We start from the raw sequence: 12,934 nt of genomic DNA, 5'->3' as shown, positions 1-12,934 counted from the left end.
TGAGTTTGACATGCTTGGTCTATAGTGTATATGTGTGTGTGTGTGTGTGTGTATATATATATATATATATATATATATATATATATATATATATATATATTTGTGTAAGGGGCAAATAGCCGCATATGGAGTAAGGATCCAGCATAAGCGTAGGATAGTACAAAGGGAGCAAGTCGGTTGTGGTGTGCCGAGACCGACGATACGGTAGGCCTGTAAATAAAGAGGGCCCACCAAGGAGAAAGAAAGTAAAGTAAATGGAAAGAAAAGAGAACGTGTTGAAATGAGGAGTGGGTGGGAGGGTCATTCTGATGCTGACCTCAAGCAATATGAGTCAGGTAAGGGGTGTCCCTTATATAGGGGAGTGAATTAATTTTTAAGCCCCTCCCACAAATACAGGCCAAACGGCCTTAATACTTGTGTAAGGGGCAAATAGCCGTATATGGAGTAAGGATCCAGCATAAGTGTAGGATAGTATAAAGGGAGCAAGTCGGTTGTGGTGTGCCGAGACTGACGATACGGTAGGCCTGTAAATAAAGAGGGCAAAAATGAATAATCAAAGATTTAATACAGTCAACAAATATATACAAATTAACCAGACCTTTCCTTAAATGCATTACAGTATTTAATTCCTGGAAGGATTTTGAAGGTAGGAATCTAGAACCGAAAGTGGACACCATTTGTTGTGGGTAGGATAGTATGTTATCTCTACTGTTGGTGCGTGTTGACTCGTTTCGGAATGTGTTAGAGCCAATAGGTAATGATATATGTGTTTACGTACGTGGGAACATTAAAGACACTGATCTGTCTGAGTGGTGGTGATGGTAGTGGATTCTCTGGCCTGAGAAAGGCATAAAAGGCAATGTGCATGGCTGGTAATGGCCGACTTGGTAGTATAATTGAATGGTTGTAGATCTAATAGGTCCGATAAGGATGAAAAGTTGGATGGCTATTGGTAATCTCTGAGAGGAACGTGGGGGAACGGATTCCTGAAAACCTCTGAGTATATTCCTGTCTGGTATGATAGCATGAAGTTATGGTAGTTTTGGCCATAGGTTATCCTGTGTTGTTGAATGCCTGTAAAATATATAATTAATGGTGTGTGAGATAGTTTTAGTTTAAGGTGGCAAAAAGAAGCAAAGGATAACCTAGGAGAAATGTTATGACACAGATTGAGCTATGTCGTGTTCCAATGAGATTCTTTAAGCCAGGTGAAAAGCTGTGTTATGTGTTCTACAAGTATGGGACGAAAGTGCTAGGTGGGATAGTGCATGCTATGCTGCATGAGTATGTCTAATCCATGATTTTTTCTCTGGAATGAAAGAGTGGCCGTGACTGTATGGGCGGCTGTAGGAAGCGTATGATGAACATGCCTGGAATATAAATGAGACAGTTGTCTGCAGGGATGTAAACCCCCGCCTGGTACATGAAAGTAAAATAAATGTGATAAGTTGCCAACCAATAAATGTGATAAGTTGCTCCAGAAATATCATGACCTTATGGATGAGTAGTGGCGTTTGTTGATGATATGACATGTGCTTTGTTGTCTGAGTAACAACGGATTGATGACCCTGACCATGATTTACCCCATGCCACAGCAGCTGCTACAATGGGGTAGATCCCCCAAAGGGGCTGATGTGTTGGAAACATTTCCAAACCTGGATGCCATGGCCAACAGCTCCAAAGTAATGGTTCCCAGTAGATCGCTGCCAAACCCGTGGTAGACGCCGCGTCTGACCATCTGGTTGGAGAAGTGTCAGACAATCCTGAAAGGAACATGCTTTTACCATGCCAAGTGGTTAAGAAATTCCCCCCCATGTGCAGGTCTGCTGTTGCTGGGGTGTCTAGGGACATCCTCTGATCATCATGTTGGAAAGTGTGGTCTTGTGGTATGATTGGCGTGGCAAAATTAAGGAACCTGGAAGGGATTGTAGTTCCTTGCAGTTGTAAGTACTAAACAGTGATTGATATAGTTGAGAATGTTCCTTATTTGTCTTGTGGTAACTTGCGTGTATGGATGCCGACTCAAGTCGTATGCCCAGTAATGTGATGATAGTGTCTGGGCCTTCTGTTTCTTATGGTGTACTGGGACGCCCAAGTGGTCAACCAGACTAAGCTGCCGTGAGGCTTCTAGTGAATATATATGTTATCTTTGATCAACAAGAAGTCTTCTAGATAGTGTATGACTGTAAGGCCTCTGGATATGTTATCATAACCAGCACAGAGTATCTGCGAATATTGATAGTAGGCTAATCTGTAGCCCGAAAGTTGAGCGGGGAAAGGATTGCCCATTTTATGCCATGTAAGTGCCAGTGTGTAGGGTAGATGGTAGCCTTTTACTGCGTTGATGATATTGGTCTTACTTAACCAAGCTTCAACCCATGCTTGAGCGATAGCTGTAAAGGTAGATCAATGGTGTTGTATAGTAAGGAAACTCCTTGGAGGGTATGAGGGAGTTGAGACTTGGGGTAGCGGAGGTGTGTGATGCCAATAAGTCTATGGTTAGTCTTTGTTTAAGGGAAGATTTCCTTGTGACAATACCAATGTGTTTGTGTTTGGTGCCATGCTGTAAATGGTGGAGATTGGAAGACCCCTCTGCAAATCTTGGCTATGAGTGTGTTTACAGCCAATGGTTCTGTTGTGCTGACTGTAAGTGAGGGCATGCTATATTCCTTGAAGGTGTATTTATGATACCTGTAAGGGAGCCCTTTGAAGCTCCAGAGCTTTAGTAAATCTACTACAAGTCTGGAAGGGTGATGAGTCAGGAGTGTTGAAAATGCATTGGTGTGTACAGCTGGTGAGTACGTTATTTGTAAGTTGTATTGGGACACATGGTTTGTCATGTACCCTGAACCATTTTAACATATATGCAACAGTCTATATGCAATGCAACTACTCATATCAATTGTCTCTGGTAGTTCAGAGGTGCTGGTACCTGGAGCCTGAGAGTGCTCGTCCATTTGTTTGGGACAAAATCCCTTCTGTATGGGTACCTGCACAAATAAACATCTCTACATATTCCAAATGCCAACCCAACCAAGGGATGGCCAGTTCCTGATTTACCTGGAATCCCTGGATCTGACCATCACAAATACATCATCATACATATATATGCCTTGCTTCCCCAATGTGCTGAGATCATACGTGCAGGGTTAACGTCTTGTGTGTCATAAGAATTGATTGTACCAGGTAACCGAGTTTCGGTTGGTGCTGGTTGTACAGTAGCATGAGGCCCAGCCTTGTGAGGGCTGTGGTGACCGACTCGAGATTGCCAGTCTGTCATAAGCCGGCTTGCTAGGAAGAGGTGATTCTTCACCATCTTTTTGAGAAATACTTAAATAACAATAAAGATTGCAATTATTATTTGTACCCAGGGGTCTTGTACTGGCTTGCTAACTAAGTCGTAAGGCGAAACGATTAGGCTTGGTGTTTTTTGGTGACTGGTGAGGCCCTGCTAGTTGCCAAGTGGCTTGAGAGGCTCTATCTATGCTTGGCGCGAGGGGATTTTGTGTGGCCACCAAACGTTGTGGCAGGATGTTGGCCTCTCGGTGACAGTAACCAGAAAATAGGAAGGGGAGTGACAGGTGAGGCCCTCTCTATGATACAATGCGAGGCGGCTAGCTCACGAGTGGCCCGAGGGGTGTATGCCTCCGAGTGTGAGGCGGGGTGTTGGCCTTGCGGGACCACTTACCGAAGCATAATGCAGAGAATAAAGGGGTTAATACCTATTGGGCCCTAGAACCCTAGAACCCCCAGTACAATATTACTATTCCAGGGAAGGTAAGAGATGGATAACTACATGAGCAGGTGTATGTACCTGGTAGTATGGTATTGAACCTGACAATCCGTATAGGTTTTTTAGTAGTAACTGTAACCTGAATGGATAAAACCGTATGGCATAAGGAAATGTGGCATAGACCAAGCTTATCTTAATACGTACAGTATATGTGAAAAGTAAAGTGCCGTGATGTGTAAATATTAAACATCGTAGCCATACTGGTTAAATATGTATCAATCTTAACCCATTAAGTGCCGTATGTACAAGTGAAAAAGTGGTCTGTCCCCACCTTGTATGTTGTATGTCCCCTTGCTAGGGGAAAGTCTGTTGTGTGAGCAGCGTGCTGTTAAAAAATTTATGTGAACTATATTACCAGTTCCGTATCTACAGATGCGTCTGCTACTGTGTAATAATATATGTATTTATACCAGATGTTTGATATAGTACTTGCTATGTGAATTGTTGTATGTCTTATTGAATGGTAGGGGTCAGTGAACATGGTGTTGCAAAAGGCAAGTGCACTGGAGATCTGCCGAGTGCCGTATAGGTGGCAGTGTAGTTGGATACTGATTGGTATGTGAAATGTTGTTTGTCTATTGACCTATAGGTGTCAGTGTTTTGGTGTTTGTAAAACCCCATGAAAATTGTCAATGTTGAAAATTGTCAATGACAGATCTGTAGGTGGCAGTGTTGATAGAACCACTGTTGGTCTTGATGTGAAAATTATAAATTATTGTGAATTAAACCTGAAGTTGAGCCCGTGCTGGAGTTTAATTTATGGTTATGTTTAAAACAATCTTATGTGTAATTTATATTGGCTGGTAAATTGTATATGACATGTGAAGACAGTTTTGCTGTTGGCCAGTAGGGGTCAGAAATGCTGATTGTATGGTAAAAATACCCTTTAATCCTACCGTTTGACAGAGAGGAGTCAGTATAAAAACGAAAATGCTGTAGTTAGTTTGTTTGCTTATGAAGTGAAATAAAGTCTGAGAAGCCTGTAGTATACCGATTGACCGGTAGGGGTCAGCATGTAGGCGAAAATGCCGTGGTTCGTTGGTTTGTACATGAAATGCAATAATGTCTGAGAAGCCTGTAGTACACTGAATGACCGGTAGGGGTACATTACATATATATTTTATCTGTTTAGTCACTATTGTCTGATTACTCTCATCACCCACCAGGCTTATGGTTTTAATCTCTCCGCACTTCTCCACACTGCACTTTAAGGTTGATAGGCTTCATCACCATATTAACCGGACGCTATCTGACTTTACACTCTGGTAGGGGATTACGTCATCACTCATGTAGGGGAGGTCCGTTCGTCATATCGGCAGACAGCACACATCACTGGGCTCTTATGTCTCACCGGGTTTATAGTAAGCTTAATGTTTGATTTAGTATTTCCTATATATATATTGCACAGTGTAAATTGTTAAGCATCCTGGTAAAGGCCAGTTTGTCGGCCGAAACGTTGATCTGTACATGCGATTGTGAATAAATTTTTTCAATGTTAAAACCTCGAGTGCTCTTGCTTACTTTTTGTATATATTTTATGCGCTGGGAAGCACCCTGGTATTGTATTGAATTTAAGCTAACAATGGATGAGTGCCAGAAATCTCTACTATATATCTATATATTTTTAAGTCCTTGAGTGCTGACTTTGCTTTGGATTTATAAGTTGTGTAGCCGAGCACCGGGCAGACAACACAGGGAAACAAGAGTGCAAGACCTGTGATATAGTGTGTGTGTGTATATATATATATATATATATATATATATATATATATATATATATATATATATATATATATATATATATATATATATATATAAACACACACATACACACACACGTATTATAAATGAAAAAAAAAATTAATTTATTTTTATAAACAGAAATTGGCAAATCTGATGTTTGACCCTGTAACTTTCCAAGTCATCATAAAACCTGTACTTGAGGGGTACTGTTGTACTTGTAAGACATTAATCTACACAAATATGAGTGTTTTACAGCAGTAAAATGTATTCTACTGATAACATCATCGGTGAAATTGCAGTCTATATGTGAAAAATGCAAAAAAAACTAATAGAAACGCTAATTTTGTCCAGGGTTTATGACTAAGTGGCTACTAAAAAAGACTGGACATACCCCATTTTGAATACCGTGGGTTGTCTACTTTTACAAATGGTATGCCAAGGTGGGGTTAATTTTCATTCCTGGGCTGCCATACAGTCTCAAAGGCAACATAGGCAACCTATCTGGTAAATTTCAATGTTCAAACATGGAAAAGGGGAATGCCCTACATTTGACTCATGTAAAACCCATAAAACCTGTACATGGGGGGGTACTGTGGGACTCGTGAGACATTTCTGAATACAAATATGTGCATTTTATTTCAGTAAAATCCAACAGTATTATGAGATTCACAGTTAAAATGTCATGCAGAACTTCAAAAATAACAAGATTTTATTCATATTAAATATAAATATTTGATATGAAATGAAAGCCCAGTTTCTCCTGAGCAAAATGACATATAATAAGTGTGGGTGCACTTAATATGAAAGAGGTGACTTATGGTCAAACCACATATAGGGCAAATATTTAGGTTTTGTTTACATTTTGTTTTGATCACAACTTGTACAACTTGTACGATTGACATCAACCTCGTCCGTCACGCGGTAAAATTAACCCCAGATCGCCGCAATCGCGGCGATCGTGGGGTTAATGGTCAGGGCCGGATTAAGAGCACACTGGGCCTGGTGCTGACAATTGTGATGGGCCTAATTACGGAATCTTATCGACCAAAAACATTAAAACAATCATACCTCCCAAGCGTCATGTATCTGATGGAGATGGTGCTGGAGGGAAACTCATAGGATGCAGCTATAAGAAAACACATACTCTATGCTAATCTCTCTCTAATTTATATCTTTCATCTTTCAATTAAATCCATAACCCTTAACAGCAGTGTCCAGTGAAGCAGGCAGTCAATGGGCGGGGTAAAAGGGTGGCCACTGGTGCGAATCACTTAACCAGACCTGCCAAAAGGGGAGAACATGCCCAAAAAGGGGGCATGTCTGTCCAAAGAATTTGAATTTTGATGTTCCCTAGTGTCTCAGTGTCCCCATGTGTCCCTGCTGCCTTTCCCCCTATCCCTCACTTATCTGAGCTATAGAGCTGCTGTCTGGACTCTGTGCTGTGTTGCTGGTCCCCACGGATCAGTGAGTAGTACAGAGAGGCAGGGATATGCATAGACATAAAATACTAGACGCCGCATTGACTGCTACTTCCTATTGGCGCTGATGAGCCGCGGGGCCGCCATATTGGATCGGTCACAGTGTGATCTGCAGCATAGACATATATAAAATATATATGTCTATGATCTGCAGAGCAAGGTCCTCAAAGTAAACATGGTTAGTCTTAAAATCCACCTGGAGGGTGTATAGATCCAGTAGCATGATGTTTAATCCTGGGATATTAAATAAAATTAACTGACATTTGCTGCTTTAAGACCTCTGTGGTTATTTACGTTATCGACTAAGTTTACTCAATACATTGAAATTATTTGAATTTACAGATTGAAACTATGTGTTGCATTTGGATTTAGGTTTGCTAAAATTATAAGTTTAGTGAACTAACCCCACAATCTATCATCTTAATATACATGTTTTAAACTGGGACTGGGTCTTTGCCTGATGTGTAATGTATTTACTTTTCACCTATTTTTAACTAATATGGATTTTGGAACTGTGCAAAATAAAATGTAGATATTTACAACTCTTTATTATTGTGAGCTCTGTCTTTTGCACTTTGAAGTCCGCATGGAGATAGCATAAAGAGAATAGGAGAACAAACAATCACATCACTATTTACTAAAGTGAGATTTGTCACTAAGGCAAAGTAAATTAAAAAAAATTAGGGACAGAAGTCCCAATATATAGGCATATAATACCACACCGGGTGACCGGCCCAAAATTGCGCCCGCATTTCATGGCCCCCCGAGGTCAATGCGGCGTCTAGGTATTATATGTCTATGGGGATTTGCTGTAACTTCCTATCCCTGCCTCTCTCCACACACAGTGACCCCTACTGGCCGGTGCTGGTATTGCAGAGTAATCTCCACTTATTCTGAGACAAATACCTGCATTTGTATTGCCAGTATTACTGCAATACCAGCATGGCCAGGCAGTCTCACATACCGGCTGTGCCAGTAAAATACCAGTCAGGTGGCAAACCTAAGAGTAGTGTGTGTGTAAAAAAAAAAAAAAAAATTTTTTTACATTTTTTTTTTCAATGGGCCTATTCCATGGGCCTGGGCCTATGTTAATCCGGCCCTGTTAATGGTGCTCCGGTCTGCCTCTGTATTAGAGGCAGACCGGGAGCACCGGATTGGGCTGTCCCAGTACATGTGCCCGCTCTGACAGCATGTCAGAGCGGGCACATGTGCTCTGTATACTCACCTCCGCCTCCCTGCACTTCCTGGTTCTGTGTGAAGTGCAGGGAGACGGATCTTCAGTGATCCTGCCCCCTGGTGAAAAAAAAAACATAGTAAAATTAAAATCCCACCCCCCTTTACCCATTTTAATAAAAAATTAACCCCTTCCCTGCCAACCGGCCGGACTGACAGGAAGGTGCACACTCAGTGTGCACCTTCCTATCACTCCGGCCGGGCACCGCGGACCGGAAAGCAGCTCGGCCACGCTACAGGGGAGGGGAGGGAGGGAAAAGCTGCTGCAGCCGTCTGAGCGCTCTTTACAGAGCGCTCGGCGGCTGCAGCATTTAAAGGGCCGGCCCACTGCGGCCGGTCCTAAAAGAATTTCGGGCGGCCTGGGGGGCAATTGCCTCCCTGCCCCCCGGCCCAGCCCGCCCCTGGCCTTTTGAAATACCCTGGGTGTCTACTTTAAGAAATGGTAGGCCTTTGTGGGGTAGTTTGAATTTAAAACCTGCGAAGATGCTTGGAAATTGCACATAGGCCCAGCGTCAAAATTCAAAGTTTGGTAAAAACTAATATGGTTTGGTCTCCTATATGGCACTGTAGCTTCACGAAATAGTGCCAAAGACATTCATTGGGGGTGTCCTTTTACTCAGAAGACTTAGCTGAGCATAATTTGTGGGGTTTGAACTTAGTGGCACATATGAAATATACAAAATGCCCAGCAAAAATGCAATCCGTATGTAAAAAATGCACAAAATTATTTTTTACCACATACTTTGGCATGTAATGGTAAAAAAATGGAAGCATGTTAAGGCACAATATGCACCTTATGAGATACCCTGGAGTGTCTTCTTTTACAAATGGTAGGCCTTTGTGGGTTTTTTTTGAACAGTCAAACTGTTATAATACCCCAAATGGAAGCATAGGCTCATTAAATCCGTCTCTCAAAATTCGACTGTGAATACTGAAAAGGACAGGTCTCCTATATGGCACTGTAGCTTCACGAAATAGTGCCAAAGACATACAATGGGGGTACCGTTGTACTCAGCAGAAGTAACTGAACACACAATGAAACTTTGTACAGGAATAGCACACACCAACTTTACAAAATACACATGAGAAGTTCTTTGTTATAAGTTTGTGTGCGAAAACCCCCAAAAAACACAATTTTACTCCAATATTTAGCAGAGGTTGGCGGTAAAATGGCTACGTAGAAAGTGTCAAAACAACCTTAGGTAAATAGCCTGTGGTGTCTACTTTATATAAATACATACTTTTGTGTGGCAATTTTGTTTTCTTTTATGGCTATTAAGCTTTCAAGACAAACATATCAAATTCTAAAATCGCTCCACATTAAAAGTTTATTTTACTCCTTGTGCTTTGTGACCTGTAACTACCAAAAAAAACTGAAAATCCCAGACACATTATATATTCTGTAAATCAGAACAACTAAATGAATTTATTTTTAATTACTTTCCTTAACCTGCACTAATTGTGCACACATTATTATTGCAAAAACTGTAAAAAAAAAAACAAATTTTTCATTTTTTTTGCATTTTTCAGTATTTTTTTTTATAATAAATAAGCATGTATATATATATTACATCAAATTATAGCCCTTTCTGTCCTTTAAAAAACGGTATATAATATGCGTCGGTGCAATAAATTAGTCAAATGCAAATTGCAGTTGAACGTAAACAGCAAAAAATGCCGTTGTCATAAAGTGAAAGACAAGCTTCCGAAGCTCTGTCCTTAAGGGGTTAAGGGGGAAATCCTTGAATAGCACTCTACTAAAAATAGTCACTTTCATCAATAAAGTATGCCTTTAAAAGCACTAAATACTTCAGTAAAATGTTGTTCCAAATAGAAATTCTATTTATAAGTACTTCCGTGAATACCCCGTACAGTATTCAAGTATGACAAATTCAATCAGCACTTTTAAATTATGAACAATCCCTAACTACCGGTGCTTTCAAAAGCTCAAAATGTCCATCATATAAATTACTTGACAAGTTAATGAGTATAATTAACACTCCACTGACAATTTTAAACCTTCCACACAAAAGTGGATTTAAAGGTTATTATAGAATAAAGGCTGACAAAGACTGATGTGATACAGGTTTTTTTATGTAGCTAAAATACTTTTTTTTTTTTTTTTGTACTATACATTAAGGGCCATCGTTACAGCTTTAAGGTCTCTAACGTACTCATACTTTTGTAGTGAGTAGTGTAGTATGTAATATAAGTTGTACAGAATAAAAACGCTCAATGTGTTTGTTTTTTTCAATATGCCTTAAAGGGTCTGTTTAACCCCTTAAGGACACAGCTTCAGAAGCTTGTCTTGCCCTTAAGGACACAATCAATTTTTTAATGTTTTGCTGTTTGTGTTCAGCCGCAATTTGCATCTCTCTCATTTATTGCACCAACACATATTATATACAGTCTTTTAGAGGACAAAAAAGGCTTTAATTTGATGTCCCATATACATATATAAATTCTCATTAATTATAAAAAAAGCCAAAAAATTGTGAAAAAAAAATCACAGTTTAGGCATTAATAATGTGCATAATATTTCCAGCTTAGGAAAAGTAATTTAAAACAAATTAATTTATGCTTCTTGATTTACAGAGTACATAATATGTATAGGATTTCAGCTTATTTCGAAAGTTACAAGTCACAATAATAATGTGAAACAATTTTAGAAGTTGGTATGTTTGTCTTGTAAGTTTAGTAGCCATCACAAAAAACAAAATTGCCACACAAAAGTATACATTTATATAAAGTAGACACCACAGGCTATTTACCTTAGGTTATTTTGACATTTTTTTACGTAGCCGTTTCATCGCTAATCTCTGCTAAATATTGTTGTAATATTGTAAAATTGTGTTTTTTCTCTATTTTGGCATGAACACATATAACAAGGTTTTTGTAATGTGCATTTTGCAAAGCTGGTGTGTGCTATTCCTGTACAGAACCCCATATTGTGTTCAGCTATATCTGCTGAGTACAACTATACACCCATTTTATACCTTTGGCACTATTCTGTGAAGTTACAAGGCCATAAAAGAGACAAGGCTTTTTCATTTTCTATAGTTAGAATTTTCATAGGTTGATCTGACGGGCCCATGTCTCTTTTTGTGGCATTATAGCAGTTTAAATGTTATAAAAAACGCACAAATGGCTTCCATTTGAGAAAGCAGACACCCCTGGGCATCTATAATGGTGCATATTGTGCCTTAACTTGTCACCATTTTTTCACCAATTTATGTCAATGTTTGTGGTGAAGAAAAAAATACCAAAAATGCAACATGTATGTAAAAAATGCAATATCTTAAACTTGATATGTGCCACTGTTATACAATCCCCCAAATTATGCTCAGTTACATCGTCTGAGTAAAATAATATGCCCAATGTATGACCTAGACACTATTTTGTTAAGTTACAGTGCTGTAAAAGAGACGTGACAAGTTCAGAGTTAAATGCTTCCCCAACATGACGGACCGTGTTTGTTATCCATTATTAAGGGGTTAAAAGAACACTGTAGTGTCAGGAATATAAACGTATTCCTGACACTATATTTTTAACAGCACCGTTTAGGTCCACGACCCTGCTCTCCCTGCAGTAAAAAGGTGACTTTCTCACCTTTTTCCAGCACCGTGTGCATCTCCTTGTGGCTGTGCCAATCAGCGTCTCCTCATGACATTAACTGCAGCTAGCATGCTGTCTGACAGCAGTTTTCCTGTGATCTTTGGTAGTCTTGTCCACTGGTCAATGACTGCTAGCCTCTCTTGGATCATTTTTCTTATATCTGTTGTTATGCCATGTTGGGACAGGGATTCAGGTTGGTTTTATATATACCACAGAAAACAACACACACACACACACACACACATATATATATACTACAGAAAACATCATGCATGCGCCACGAGTAGGAAGAAATGACTATACCCACATCCATACCTGCAGAGGGTTACCAACCTGAAACTGGAGGCGACGATAGACCACACAGAAGGAGGTTAGTAAGCTGGATCAACTTCAGAGGTGGAAAGATCAAGGATAGATTCTGGCTACTGCAGAAGTACAAGGATATGCCCATACCAGAGGGTCTGGGAAGAGCTAAGAAAAGATACTGGCAACCAGAAAGAGAAACAATGTCCTCTTTTTACCAAAGAACCATCCAAGGTGTTCATTTTATGGGACTGCCTGACAATCCAGGCAGTGCAGCTCATTGCTGATTCAGCCATGTGAGGCCATCACTATCACATGCTACAGAAGGGCCAGATTGGCTGCAGGGGGACTTCAGGAAAAGTTGGAAAATGGTGATGGCTCCTTTCTCCACTTTCATTTAAGGAAAAAGTTTTAACTGTTAACAATTTGGTGGCTTCTATTTGGTATTACCGTATATACTCTAGTATAAGCCGAGTTTTTCAGCACATTTATACTCGAGTCAGTGTCTGTATTATGGCAATTTACTTTGCCATAATACAGACTGGGGGCTGTGGGGGCTGCAGAGTGTTTACTTACCTCTCCTGCAGCTCCTGTCAGCTCCCTTCTCCTCCGCGCCGGTCCCTTCAGCACCTCTGTCAGCTCCCAGTGTAAGTCTCGCGAGAGCCGCGGGGTCATAGTGCGGCTCTCGCGAGACTTACAGTGTGAGCTGACAGGGGAGCTGACCGGACAGGCGCGGAGGAGGAGGGAGCTGCAGGAGAGGTAAGTTACA

General features: G+C 40.3%; 1 protein-coding gene across 2 annotated transcripts in view; it reads left to right on the top strand.

Moving 5' to 3' along the window:
• The window catches only part of RPH3AL (rabphilin 3A like (without C2 domains)), a 320,103-nt gene that overhangs the window by 48,971 nt on the left and 258,198 nt on the right, over positions 1-12,934 (top strand). Inside the window, exon 1 of one of the 2 annotated variants that reach the window (XM_063457012.1) lies at positions 5,060-5,154. The exons of the other annotated variant lie outside the window; for it this stretch is intronic. The gene's annotated coding sequence lies outside the window, so the exon portion shown is untranslated. Of the gene's footprint in view, positions 1-5,059; positions 5,155-12,934 lie in introns of those variants that run through there. 2 annotated transcript variants of the gene reach the window in all.

The sequence above is a fragment of the Pelobates fuscus genome, chromosome 1 (assembly GCF_036172605.1).
Source record: "Pelobates fuscus isolate aPelFus1 chromosome 1, aPelFus1.pri, whole genome shotgun sequence".
NCBI lineage: Eukaryota > Metazoa > Chordata > Amphibia > Anura > Pelobatidae > Pelobates > Pelobates fuscus.
Note: the sequence above shows the minus strand (reverse complement) of the source record. Positions and strands in the feature narration are given on the sequence as shown.